Source organism: Gossypium raimondii, chromosome 9 (assembly GCF_025698545.1).
Source record: "Gossypium raimondii isolate GPD5lz chromosome 9, ASM2569854v1, whole genome shotgun sequence".
In the NCBI taxonomy this organism is placed as follows: domain Eukaryota; kingdom Viridiplantae; phylum Streptophyta; class Magnoliopsida; order Malvales; family Malvaceae; genus Gossypium; species Gossypium raimondii.
Genome location: NC_068573.1, coordinates 6,355,612 through 6,369,065, shown reverse-complemented (window position 1 = coordinate 6,369,065; position 13,454 = coordinate 6,355,612). Strand labels below are relative to the sequence as shown.

The following is a 13,454-nucleotide window of genomic DNA, read 5'->3' as shown; positions in this document are numbered from 1 at the left end:
TAATTTTGCTTAAAGTGAATGTTATTTGGTGATGGATATTATATATATATGTGTGTGTTCTATTGTTGGAATTGAATTATTATTGGAAATATATTATCGTATTTAATATTCAGTTTGGATTGAATGCGGGATTCGAGTACATTCGTAAATTGGTGTATGGTGGTATTCGAGGGAGACATCAGAATATTACCCAAGTAAACCGGGGTTCAACATCTGTTGCGAACTCTCGTGTTTTACTTTCTGTTTGGAGTGATTTGGGTGGATCAACTCTCACGAGCTTCTGTTCAGCTCTTATGAGCTTCTGTTGGTGTGTTCTGGTGGACTAGCTCTATAAGCTTCTGTTGATGATGTACTCTTATCCGTAAGTCGTTCTTCGTATGAAAAATCTCGATAAGGTAAATTGTTAAAGGAATTTGAAAGATTTGTTAATTGTTGAATATTGACCCGAACATAAGTGAAAATAAGATATGTTGTGACTAAATGAGATACATGAGTTATGTACTCATGAATTGAGTATTGAATGGCTAATGCCAATGTATAAACAATTGTGGTTTGATATGTGAATAACTATTTATATAGCAATTGTGTGAATTGGGACATTGTTAATCAAATAAAAGATGTTAGCATGTGCAAATTGAGTATTTGACACTTTGTTATTAAATTGAATTCAAGTTGGTCGAATGGATTGAAATTGATATATATATTGAATGTATTGATTATTTGAATTGAAATGAATATTGGTTGTATTTGAAAAATGAATTGGAACCTTATTATCTGTATCGGGCTGAGTCGGATATAGATGACATGCCATAGGATTGGAAGAGTTCAGGGATTTCTTCGACTTCGAGTCAATGAGACACTAGGTGTCAATTTATTACTTCAGATTTATTTGATGAGGCACTGGGTGCCAACTTACTTCGGTTTAACCAATGAGACACTGGATGTCAGTTTACTACTTCGAATTATCTAATGAGGCAGTAGGTGCCAAACTGATGTGTTTGGTTAGATCCGTGTATTCGTCCGAGTCAGAGTCGTGTTAATAGGGATAATTAAATAAAACAGTACTATGATTGATGTTGGATGATATTGTAAGGGAATTGAAAATGGGATAGTGATTTGAAACATGAAAATGAGTTATATACATAAATGTACTAACTTGTGTATTGATGATGGTGATTAGGCTTATGTCAAGCTTGATATGATGATTGATGTATATACTTATGTCTAGTATTATACAAATGAAACGGTAAGTTCATAATTGAAATGTGATATGATGAAAAGGGATTGATGAGTTGATTAATGTACTTACATATATGAGAAATTACGTATGTTATGGTTGAACTTACCTATGTTATGAATAAATATATTAATTAGTTAATTGATGTTGTTATTTAAGTTTATGTTTAATAAATAGAATGAAAAATAAGTAGAGGAAGTTATTTGTAGTTTTATGAAAAGGTTAATGATGGTGTATAATGTTTATAAAATCCTATTAAATTAGAAATGAATATATATATATATATATGATGTTGATAGACTTACTCATTTATGAGCTAGTGGTTATGTAGTTGATAAATCTTGAGGCATTGGTATAGCTTTATATTGAATATATAAAATTTATTATTGAATTGAAATATTATGTTTAAAGTTTGTACGAGCTTACTAAGCATTCATTGCTTACCTAGTTGTTTATCCTTTATTTCACAGATTATTGGAAGCTCGATTGGGTTGGAAGCTTGTCAGAGTTATATCACACTATCCATTGGTTCTATCGGTACTTTTGAATGTTTTGATTTTTGTTATAATGACATGTATATGTTATTTTGGTTAAATGTTGGTCTATATGTGTTTTGTTGATATTAGTCATATATTTGGTTTATGTTTTGGTATTTTAGTATGTGCTTAATTTGCCTTATAATGTTGATGTGTGGAATAATGAAAGACAAAATAGTAGTTGAAAATGCATATGAGGTATGTTTTATAACTTGGTGTGATTTGGTACTATGTTATAGTAAGTTTATATGTATTTTATGCTATTGAATAAGTGGTACAACTGGTACCAAATGGTAAGTTTTAGTAAATGATTTACATGTTGTGTATTAATGCGATTAGACATAAAAAATTTAATTGAATTAGACTAACTTAAACATTTTATGGAATTACATATGAATATTAAATATTTATCACTAGTTATTATTATTTTTTAATTCATTAATAAATTACCTAATTTTAATTGTAGATATTTGAAAAATATGAGTATTCCAAGCAGGCCAAGAAAGTTCAGAACATTGCAAGAGGAAAGCGATTTCTATAAACTTTGGGCAATTTGGATTTTCATTATGAGTGTGAAATTAAAAATTGAAGCATCAAGGGGATGTAGCTCAGATGGTAGAGCGCTCGCTTAGCATGCGAGAGGTACGGGGATCGATACCCCGCATCTCCATTTAATGTTTTTCTCTCAAGTTTTTTAAGTTCTTTCTTCAGCCATAATAGGTATATATATATATATATAGTTTCAATGAAAAACAATCAGCTCATCGTTCTTAGTTTTGTTCAATGCTCATTCATATATATGCAATTTCTCATTACTTGTAAATCATATTTTTCATTAAAGGGGAGAATCAATCATCCATCTTAAACAAATATTTACTTTATAAAATAATCCTCAAAAATACATTTACACTAAAACATAATCAAATTCATAAAATTTACCATCTGCTATGTGTTAATTAAAAAAAATAGTCTAGAAATTATCATGTTTGTCCAAACAAGGTACATTAGGATGGACCTTCCATTTCTCAAGCCATGAGCATTGAGGCAATATGATGAAGTTTTGCCTTTTGCTTCTCATTTCTCAAGTTAATATTTTCATGGTAATGTTTCTACAAGGACTGGATTCACTGCACGAAAGTTGCACTGCTGTTTCTTTATGTGATGTGCCATTGATGTTCTCATAAGCTATGTTGCTAATCTCCACAGCTGTTGTCTGCAAAATATATATGGTACTAGTTAACATTAAGACCACTTCATATTTTTAAATATGGACGAAAAACCATTAACAATCCTATAAGGGAATAAGAAGTCACGTTGTCCTACTAGTTGAGTTCCATATCAGTAAATTAAACTAACGTCTTACTTGATTCTTGCATTGTTTATGAGGGCAATAATATTGATCGATAACAATAGGTCGAGTTGAAGCATGAGAAGTTATATCTTCAAATCTAATGTTCCTCGCATGACCATGTCCCCCCTAAACACACAACAATGCTAATTATGGATTATATAATAGTTATTAATATATATGTTTTAAAGAAATGCATTATATATACCTGCCAAGTTTTGATTCTAACTCCATTAGTTGTTCCATGGAAAGAAACATTTCTTACATGAACAAATTCAACTTCCTCAGTTTTCCCCATAATTCCAAGGCTCCCAATGCTTCATATGGCAATCAAATATTAAAAGTGATATTAATACAGAAAGTTAATATCATAAAACAATGAAAGGAAGATGATTGTAAAAGAGCATACCTTATTCCGTGACCCGGACCGCATTCGATGTTAGTGATACTGATATATTTGGAGCCATCTCCAACTGATATACAATCATCACCTGAATTAATGAATAAGTATATATAAAATATTAAAACAAACATATATACAAAGTAATATGGAAAGTATAATGAAATGAAAGCAGCAAAGAAAGAAAGAAAGAAAGAAACCAGTTTGAATGGTTGTATTGTGGATAGAGACATTGGTGGAACGTTGGATGTGAATGCCATCAGTGTTGGGGCTGTTTCCGGAGCTTTGATTGTAAGTTGAGTGGCATGAATCGAAGTAGAGTCTTCAAATGCAATGTGCATTTTGGGACTGTCTTCAAAGGTTAAACCTTTCATATCTACATTCTTGGAGTGTCCTATCATAAAACCCTAAAACCAAAAGCCACATAATTCTCATACAATTACAGTATACACAATTTATGTCAATGTTTCTTCTTAGTATATCTTTGTAAAATATCTTTAGAAACTGAAAACTTGAAATTTGAACACATACCGTTGGTTTCGAAGTTGGCACGACTGTTACAAAGAGCAATGGACATGTATATATCAGTAAAACCCAACAAGAAAGTTTTACCATAATGTAAAATCTTATGTGCTTGAACTACAATATAAACAATTACCTTTTGGTTATCTTTGCAAGAAAGTTTCCACCAATTATCTCCCTGGCCATTGATGATACCAGATCCTTGAATGTGGAGACCATCGAAATTCTGAAAGCCAATCCAATGGTGACAATTTGTATTGCATTCCCATGTAGAAGGTTTGGTTGGGGCTATGATTCTCCCATCAATCTGCACCCCAGTTTATATGCAAAGTTTCTGATTAATACAATATTATATATCCTTAGTTTTATACACTACTGGTACTATTGCTAAATATATATAACTGAATTTACAATGGAAGTAGAGAAAGATAGATTGAAATACCTGGAAAGTAATGTTATTAGAGTTGCAATGTTTGCCGTTGAAAGTTAAAGGTTGCAGCAGAAACGTCTTCCTTGAGGTACAAGAAAGGTTGGTGACGGAGTTGATGAATCGCAAGCAGCATCCCATGCACGCTTAAACCCCTACAGTACATACATATTACATTATACACGACATTAAGCCAAGCATTTATTATCAGTAGGCATACAACACCAGTCCTTAAAATTAGCACCACACACAGCAGATAAAATTAAAAGGAAAAAAAAGAAAAGAAAACCTTAGAATCATCCTTCTTTCCATCCCCAATAGCTCCAAAGCTAATGACATTGAATGTATTGTCACCATAGCTATCAATATTTATGTTGCTCTTCTTCAACTGACGAGAAGAGCCAGTGAATACAGTGCATTGGATCAAAAGGACAAAGAAGAAGATTTTCAAAGTTGCCATAGTACGGATGATTTCTTAATTTGATGCGTATGTGGAATGGAAGATACATTCATGCATGCTTGCATGCATACATATATATATATAGTAAATTGTTTTCATAATCCAACAATGAAAAGGAGTTGGTTTTTGTGTTAATATTGACGTGAGTTTGTGTCCTTTTCCTACTATAACTATAATAGCTATATAAATATGTAATCGAAGAAGTGTAGTAAAAGTAGGAATCATGAGTTGGAAGCATAGTGGATGATGGTTAAAGCCCACTATTCACTAATTATTTTGTGGTCTTCTCTTTAAATTTACTACAAGTATGTAAAATGAATTCATTGACATGATTATGATCAGCTTAATTCAACATTTTGGCTATTGCTGGAAACAAAATTTACATCTTTGTTATTATATGTTCCAGTTTGATTTTTTTTTCTTTTAAGTTTACCTAATTTTATGTTCCAAATGTTTTTCTTTTGTGAATTGAAATTTAGATATTTTGACCTTAGTGGTTAAAATAAAAATTCCAAACTCTGATAATTAAAACTGAAATATATTAATAATTAGATAATTCTTTTTACAATTTACCCTAAAAAATAGTTCCACAAAACTTAAATCTGTTTTTACTTTATTTTATTTATACTTTTTTAAGTTATTATTTTAATACTTGAAACTATCAAAAAATTTAAATTTATTATCTAAACTAAAAGGAAATTCAAATAATAGAGTACCACGTCACTATAAACTTTTAAAAACATTTTCTAAATTCTTTTATTTTTTTCTATCACGCTATTTCTCTTTTCATTTATTTTTTATTATATTTTTTTCTTCTAAATTGACATTAGAATAATAATTTTTATTATTATAATATGATAATAATAAAAGTAATATTAATTAATAGGATAGTGTACTAATTTTAAATTAATTCATTTGGTTATATCTTTTAAAATTCCACTTTAAAAATAACATAATATAATTGAACATAATTAGATAAATTAAAAATAAAAAAATCAAATTATTTTAATTAATAAATATAATTTTTATTTTATACGATAATAATTAATAATTTTAAAATCAATTTTTATAATTAATAAAAATTTAAATATGTGAGATTAACATTATATATATATAAAGATAATACTAATATATTGGTAATATAATCAATAATGTTTATTCTTAATTTATACGTAAAAATTCAAAAAAATAATTAAATTAAATATTGATGTGTATGAATATTAATTGCATCTAATCAAATTGGTTTAATTTTATATTCGATAGTTTAAGTCTTATTTGATTTTAATAATCTTATATCAAAAGTAATGAACTATCAAAGTAATGGTTCTTTGTAGAAAAAATTTGACAGAAGTAAAAGAAAATGGTTGATTGTGAAATTTAATTCAAGACCAGTGGCAAATTAAACAACTACAACATTTATGTATTAGATAAAAGGAAAGATGATCATGGAGAATAACACAAGCTTAAAATGATTGATACTGATAACAAGCTTATATATCCCATTTTTTTTATCAGATAATATGATTGAACAGAAGGCAGAAAGATGCATACCTATGGCTGCAGTACGTTTCCACTGTACCTCTTTACATGCATTACCTTACCCCACTTCATTAGAAAATGCGACAGTTAGGCAGAAGCAGCATCAGGTACTGATGCAATCCACCAAATCCTTTTGTCTTGTGATTTTGGTCTCTTAGGGGAAAAAACCAAAATGACTTATCAGATTTAGAGTTCATCATGTATAAAGGCTCCAAGAGAGAGCTTGTACTTGATTAATTTTGCCATTCAGTAGCCTCATTTCACTGACAAACAAAGAAACTGTGAAATTAGGTGTTATTAATGTTCTATTTCTGCCCCTAAGCAGAAAATATTCCTCTTGGTCTTGGCTCTTGTATGTGCAAATGAATGACTTATCAACCAATAGCATTGCCTTGTGATTTACAGGCATTTTAATGCAGGCTCATGTACCACTTTACTATTTCTTCGTCCAAATGGTGCCTTAAAAAATAGCATAGCAGTTAGAACATTTGATTAAAATTTGACAGTCTATTTAGGGTGACTTGGCTTCCAAATGAAAGCCTCGCAGTCCTTTGCATAATGACATATCAATCCCAGCATTTCAATAGATTTGACATTACAAACAAGAAAAACCAAGTAAAAAGAAAAGGGAAAGAAGTGTCTAAGATGGGATGCAATAAGCTTAGTGTTTCAGCAAAGCTACTCTAGGAAGAATAGTTCCATTTCAAACTATGTTTATAAACAGTGTGTTTTAAATTCATCGCAGAAGGAAATGCCTAGCCTACAAGTATCTCTAAAACATCTTTTCAACTTAATGCAGCATGGAAGAAAAATATTTATGCATCCTACATTGGCCCTTTTAATTAACTGAACACAACATTTATCTATTCAAACTATTTTAGTACCGTCCCCACCTCTCAAATGCATTGTTTGGTGTTATAACCATGAATTTTTTGGATTGGATAAATAAGTATTTTGGGTTGGATCTCGATCGAGTTATTATATATTTTATTATAATTATATAACAGATCTTTAATACCAATCAAATTTAGATATATATTTTTAAAATTTTAAATTATAACCATAAATAAAATTACAAATAAATTGACAAATTTCTGAACAAATAAGATGTGATTTTGTAAACTTGATACTGCGCTGCATGTTTCCATGTTAATTTTATTACATTATAACTAATAATTTACAGTTCTGTCTCGCAAATAGAGGTATGGGGATGTAGCTCAGATGGTAGAGCGCTCGCTAGCATGCGAGAGGTACGGGGATCGATACCCCGCATCTCCATTTTGCGTTATTATTTAGTTTTCCTCACCCATTGGAATATTTTCTGTTAAAGCTTGTGCTTAGAAAAATTAATTTTCGTTTTTCAGCCATAATAGATGAAAAAAAATTGGGTTAAATATAAAACTGGTATTTGAATTCCTCTATTTTTCTTAGATTAATATTTAAAATTTTTCTTTTGTTTTAGACAGGTACTTGAATTTTTTTTTGTTCCCTAGTTTGATATTTTTTTTTAACACCGTTAAGTCTGGGACAAATGGCAATTCCAGACAACACAACACATGTCATTAATGACATCATCATGATGTCATAATTTAAAAAATATATTAAAAATCAATAAAAAATTTAAATATCATAATTTAATTTTTTTTAAAAATTTTAAAAATCTAAATATATATATAAATGATAAATTAAAAAAAAATCCTTTCTCAAATTTCTGAATATCTCTATAAATTTGCTCAATTTCCCTTTGCTTGCACTATGGTTCATCTCTTGCTTCATTTATTTGTCTTACAAGAGCTTTTATTAGTTGTTTTCTATTTGAGTTGGATGTGTTCAACTTGGATTTTTATCGATTTTATTTCCACCGAGGGTTTCTTTTTCACGTTAAAGGAGATCATGTTTTGAGAATTTATGATATTTTGCAAATAAATCTCTTTCCTTGGCTTACTGTCTTTCCTGATGGTGAATAGCCGCTCTTTGATTTGATAGAGGAAGTGACATCTAAGGGGAAATAAGAGATGGCATCGAAAAGGAGAAGGCAAAGGGACTAAGAAAGAGTGTCTCGAGAAGGGGCTTTGAGGGACGACTGATTGACCTTCGACGCAGGAAGCATCGAATTGCATTAGTGGGATAGCTTACTTAAATACTCCCCCAAGCCAGGAAAGCTAGTGCTCGTGACCATCAACTCTTAACCCCCATCAACAAACCATTCAATCCTTCATAATATCAAGACCCTCAAACCCCATGGCTGTAGAAAATGATTCGACTAAGGGCCAAATACCGATCACCATGACTGTAACAGCCAACCCATTTAAGAGATCTGAGTGGTGAAACCCATTAGAGAGATTTGAGTTGGCACACCCGGTTTCCCTCAAAATTTGAAAATTTCAAACCTTTAGGGGTTAAATTAAAAGAGACCGTAAGCTGACGGTCTCTACTAGAAAATTTGAGAAATATAGAGGCTAGTTTGAGCATAGTTGAGCTTCAAATACGGTTCCTTAGTGGGGGACAAAAAGATTAAGGATGAATGGTTGATATACGGTGAGAAATCACACATGAAGGGCTATAAATAGCTAGAGAGTGACTTCCTAGGACAAAGAAGAAGATTTTCAAAGTTGCCATAGTACGGATGATTTCTTAATTTGATGCGTATGTGGAATGGAAGATACATACATGCATGCTTGCATGCATACATATATATATATAGTAAATTGTTTTCATAATCCAACAATGAAAAGGAGTTGGTTTTTGTGTTAATATTGACGTGAGTTTGTGTTCCTTTTCCTACTATAACTATAATAGCTATATAAATATGTAATCGAAGAAGTGTAGTAAAAGTAGGAATCATGAGTTGGAAGCATAGTCGATGAAATATAATAACACAATTTATCAAGAAATTAAATTAGTTTAAATGATGAATTCAAGCCCATCATGCAAGCCTACTATTCAGTAATTAAAAAATAAATTATAAAAATAGTCACCCAATTGTTTTGATCATTCAAATTTTAAAATTTTTGTTTTAGTCATTATCATTATCAAAATTTAATATTTTAGTCATTCCTCCATTAAAACATTAATGGTAGCCTTTGACGGATGAATTTTGTAGTGTGTGTCTGTTTTAATTTCTAATTTTGAGGTTTTTAATAAGTAAAACTAAATTGAATGTGTAAAGTTGAGGGATAAATTTTGTGAATTTTTAAAATTAAGATTAAGTTAATAAAATCAGTAAATATTGGAGGGTTAAATTTATTATTATGCCAATAAAAAGATCATCATTAATGATTTCACGTAGGAATGACCAAAATATTAAATTCAAAACGTTAATAACTAAAATAAACAATTTTAAACCTAAATAATCAAAACAGAAACACGTTAATAATTAGATAGCTATTTTTACAATTTACCCTAAAAAGAAATAGGTTGGAGAAAACTTTAACCTGTTTTTACTTTATTTATTTATACGCTATTTTTAAGTTATTTTTAAATACTTGAATTTATCAAATTTGCATCTCCATTAGTCAAACCTTAAAAAATTTAACTAACAAATTAGTACCTAAATTATATATTTTTCTATTTTGACATCTAAATTTTTTTGGAGCCACGAATGGTACTTAAATTATTCATCTCATATCCATTTTACACCAAAATATTATATCAATTAAAAAATTCTAGTTAATAATAGACCACCACGTCATTATAAACTTTTAAAAAAATTTTAAATTCTTCTCCTTTTTTTTTTTTTCTATTACACTATTTCTCTCTTTATTTATTTTTATATAATATTTCCTTTTTTCTTTTTTTATAAAGTCTGCCATGACTAGCAATACTTGAAATTTGCCTCTTGAGGTAAAGAAGTAGAGGTGCTCATGGGCCGGGCCGGGCCGGGTTCGAGCCGGGCCCATAAAAAATTTTGGCCCGGGTCCTAGGCCCGGGCCCGGCCCGGCCCGCAAATATGGGCCTAGAATTTTCCCAGTGCCGGCCGAAAAAATTCATAAGCCCGGGCCCGCCCGCCCGCTTTTTAAATAAATACCAAAAATTTATTTTAAAAATTAAAATAAAAATTTAAAAAGTATTTTAAAATTATTTTAAAATTTAAAAAAATTAATACAAGTATTTTAAAATTAAAAAAATAAAAAATAATAAAAATATTTATTATATTCGGGCCGGGCTCGGGCCAAAAAAGTTGTGCCCTAGGCCCAGCCCGTTTTTTAATCGGGCCTCGTTTTTTTGCCCAAGCCCATATTTCGGGCCTATATTTTTACCCAAACCCTCCCATATTTCGGGCGGGCCGTCAGGCCGGGCCGAGCCGCCCGGCCCATGAGCACCTCTATAAAGAAGCTAGAGATTAATTTTTTTGTTTTCAAACTTCATTGTCTACTTGTTTGCCTTAATGGAATCAAAAAAGTTCTTTCATAGGTCAACACTAGAGTTTTCAAAGTCGGATTGGACTAACCAATCAAACCAAGAACCAACCAAGATACAGGTCCGAAGATGGGGTTGAATCGATTAACCCAAAAATCGATATGGAATGACAGTACCATCTCAATACCAACTCGAGAAAAATAACAATACTATAATAAACAATTGAAGTGCATTTAATATTCCTAATTTGATTTATTTACCTATTTAAATATTCTTTTACTCACCATTTAACCTAATTTTTTTATTAGTTTCAACTATTATGTTTAATTATTTAATGTATGTTATTTTAAATGCACATATATATATATATATTCTAAATACGTGGTTTCCATAATTATACGTATGGGATAGAATTTCTATATTAAAAAGATTACTTCATTGGAGGTTATTTCTTTAGAAGTTATGAGTGTCCATAATAAAATATGGTTTATAATTGTTTATAATATATAATATATATATAAAAGCATGAATCTGAAAAACTTTTAAACTAACAATAATACCCTTTATTGTTAATCATATTACTAAATTGACATTAGAACAATAATTAATTAGTATTATTATATAATAATGATAACATTAATATTAATTAATAGAATAGTGTATTAATTTGAAATTAATTAATTTTGTTACATCTTTTAAAATCCTACTTTAAAAAATAACATAATATAATTGGATAAATTAAAATAATAAAAATCCAAGTATTTTAATTAATAAATATTATTTTTATACAAAAATATGATTTTATTTTAAATATGATAATAATTAATAATGTTAAAATCATTTTTTATAATAGTAAGTTTATTTAATCTAATCTAATCTATTATATTTATATTAATTATATTATCTATGAGCTATTTGATGACCAATTTATTAACTATATTAATAAGAGAAAATTTTTGAATGGTGAAGGGTTTTTACAATCTATCAAATTTTTATAGTTTGTAAAAATGCTTTAATAACAATTATAATTTTTTATTAGCACTATTTCTGAATAATCAAATAATTTATATATATTAATTATGTTATTAGTTGTGATTTCAAAAATATTGTTTAATTTAATTAATTGAAGTAAAACTATATTTTATATTGAATATGAAAAAGTTATTATAATTATTTATTTAATTTTTTATTATAATATTTGAATTGTTAAATATGTTAGTATTTTTTTAATTATGTTCAAAGGGTCAAATAACACGACAAACTAATTATAGTAAATAAAATTATTTTATTTTAAAAAATTAATAAAAAATTAAACACAAAAATTCATGTCTACCACATTAGACATTATAAACTAGTAATACATATGATAGGTAGGGGATCAAATTTTTTTATAACTTTAATACAAATCAAGTTTAAATATATATATATTTTTAATATTTTAAATTATAGCTATAAATAAAATTACAAATAAATTGACAAATTTGTGAACAAGCTCATGGATTTGCATATAAAAATTAAGATTGGGTAGTCCCATACTTTGACAAACAATAAAATACAATTCTGTTTTGAAGTGAAGGCATGGGGATGTAGCTCAGATGGTAGAGCGCTCGCTTAGCATGCGAGAGGTACGGGGATCGATACCCCGCATCTCCAATTTTTTCTCTGCCCATTTGGCGCTATTATTTTCTCCTTCAAGTAGTTTTCCTCTGAGCTAAAAATGGAGATGATATGTGAATATATATAGTTCCAATGAAAAACAATCATCTCTCTTAGTTTTGTCCAATGGTATTCAATCAAACATGTAATCTACTCGTATTCAATGTCTCTCCAAACAAGGTACATTTGGATGGACTCTTCCATTTCTTAAGCCATGAGCATTGAGGCAGTGCGATGAAGTTTTTTCGTTTTGCAAGTTGATGTTTTTCATGGTAATGCTTTTGCAAGCACTAGACTCAATATTACAGGAAAACTGCACTGTTATTTTTTTTATGTGCTGTCTCATTGATATTTTCGTAAGTTATATTGTTACTCTCCACAACTGATGTCCGCAAAAAATAAATAGTAGTTAAAATTAAGATTGTTTCATTTTTTAGTTATATAATAGTTATTAATATATTTTTAAAAAATAATTTATATATACTTGTATTTTTTGAACAAATAGATTTAATAAACATATTCATTAATTACATTAATACCCTTTGTCTATTGTCCTCAATGGTTTTTGCATGCAAATCAAAATTAATGCAAATATTGGCTCATTGATTATCTAGCATTTAACTAATATTAAGTGTTATTATGTGACCGAATCGTAATACAGAAAAATAGCTTGTATCAGTAGATGACCCTAAACATGCCCTTAGTCTAATAAAAAATAAGCAAACCGATTGAAAAACTAATATGTCGCCTATAAAGTCCAATTGGCGAGATGCTTTGTCTTGAACATCAGAGCGGATGACTCTCAAAAGATAGATGTGATTGATTGGACTGATAGTACATCGACTAGGACCAAAGTATAATAGATCCTGAATCTGTTTATGGATTTATTTACTCGTGACGTTTATAGTGTGACATACCTAATCCTGAGTGAATGATGGACCATATATATGTGACTAATATAATTTGATGT

At 29.2% G+C, this 13,454-nt stretch overlaps 2 non-coding genes and 1 pseudogene across 2 annotated transcripts; 2 read left to right on the top strand and 1 right to left on the bottom strand.

Annotated features, from left to right (window-relative positions):
* The first annotated feature begins 2,370 nt into the window (after nt 1–2,370).
* On the top strand, nt 2,371–2,443 carry TRNAA-AGC (transfer RNA alanine (anticodon AGC)). Its single transcript has one exon. It is a non-coding gene; the product is annotated as a tRNA-Ala (tRNA).
* Nucleotides 2,444–2,854: 411 nt separating this feature from the next.
* On the bottom strand, nt 2,855–4,930 carry LOC128032537 (polygalacturonase-like; annotated as a pseudogene).
* A 7,478-nt stretch (nt 4,931–12,408) lies between these two features.
* On the top strand, nt 12,409–12,481 carry TRNAA-AGC (transfer RNA alanine (anticodon AGC)). The gene has a single exon. It is a non-coding gene; the product is annotated as a tRNA-Ala (tRNA).
* The last annotated feature ends 973 nt before the right edge of the window (nt 12,482–13,454 follow it).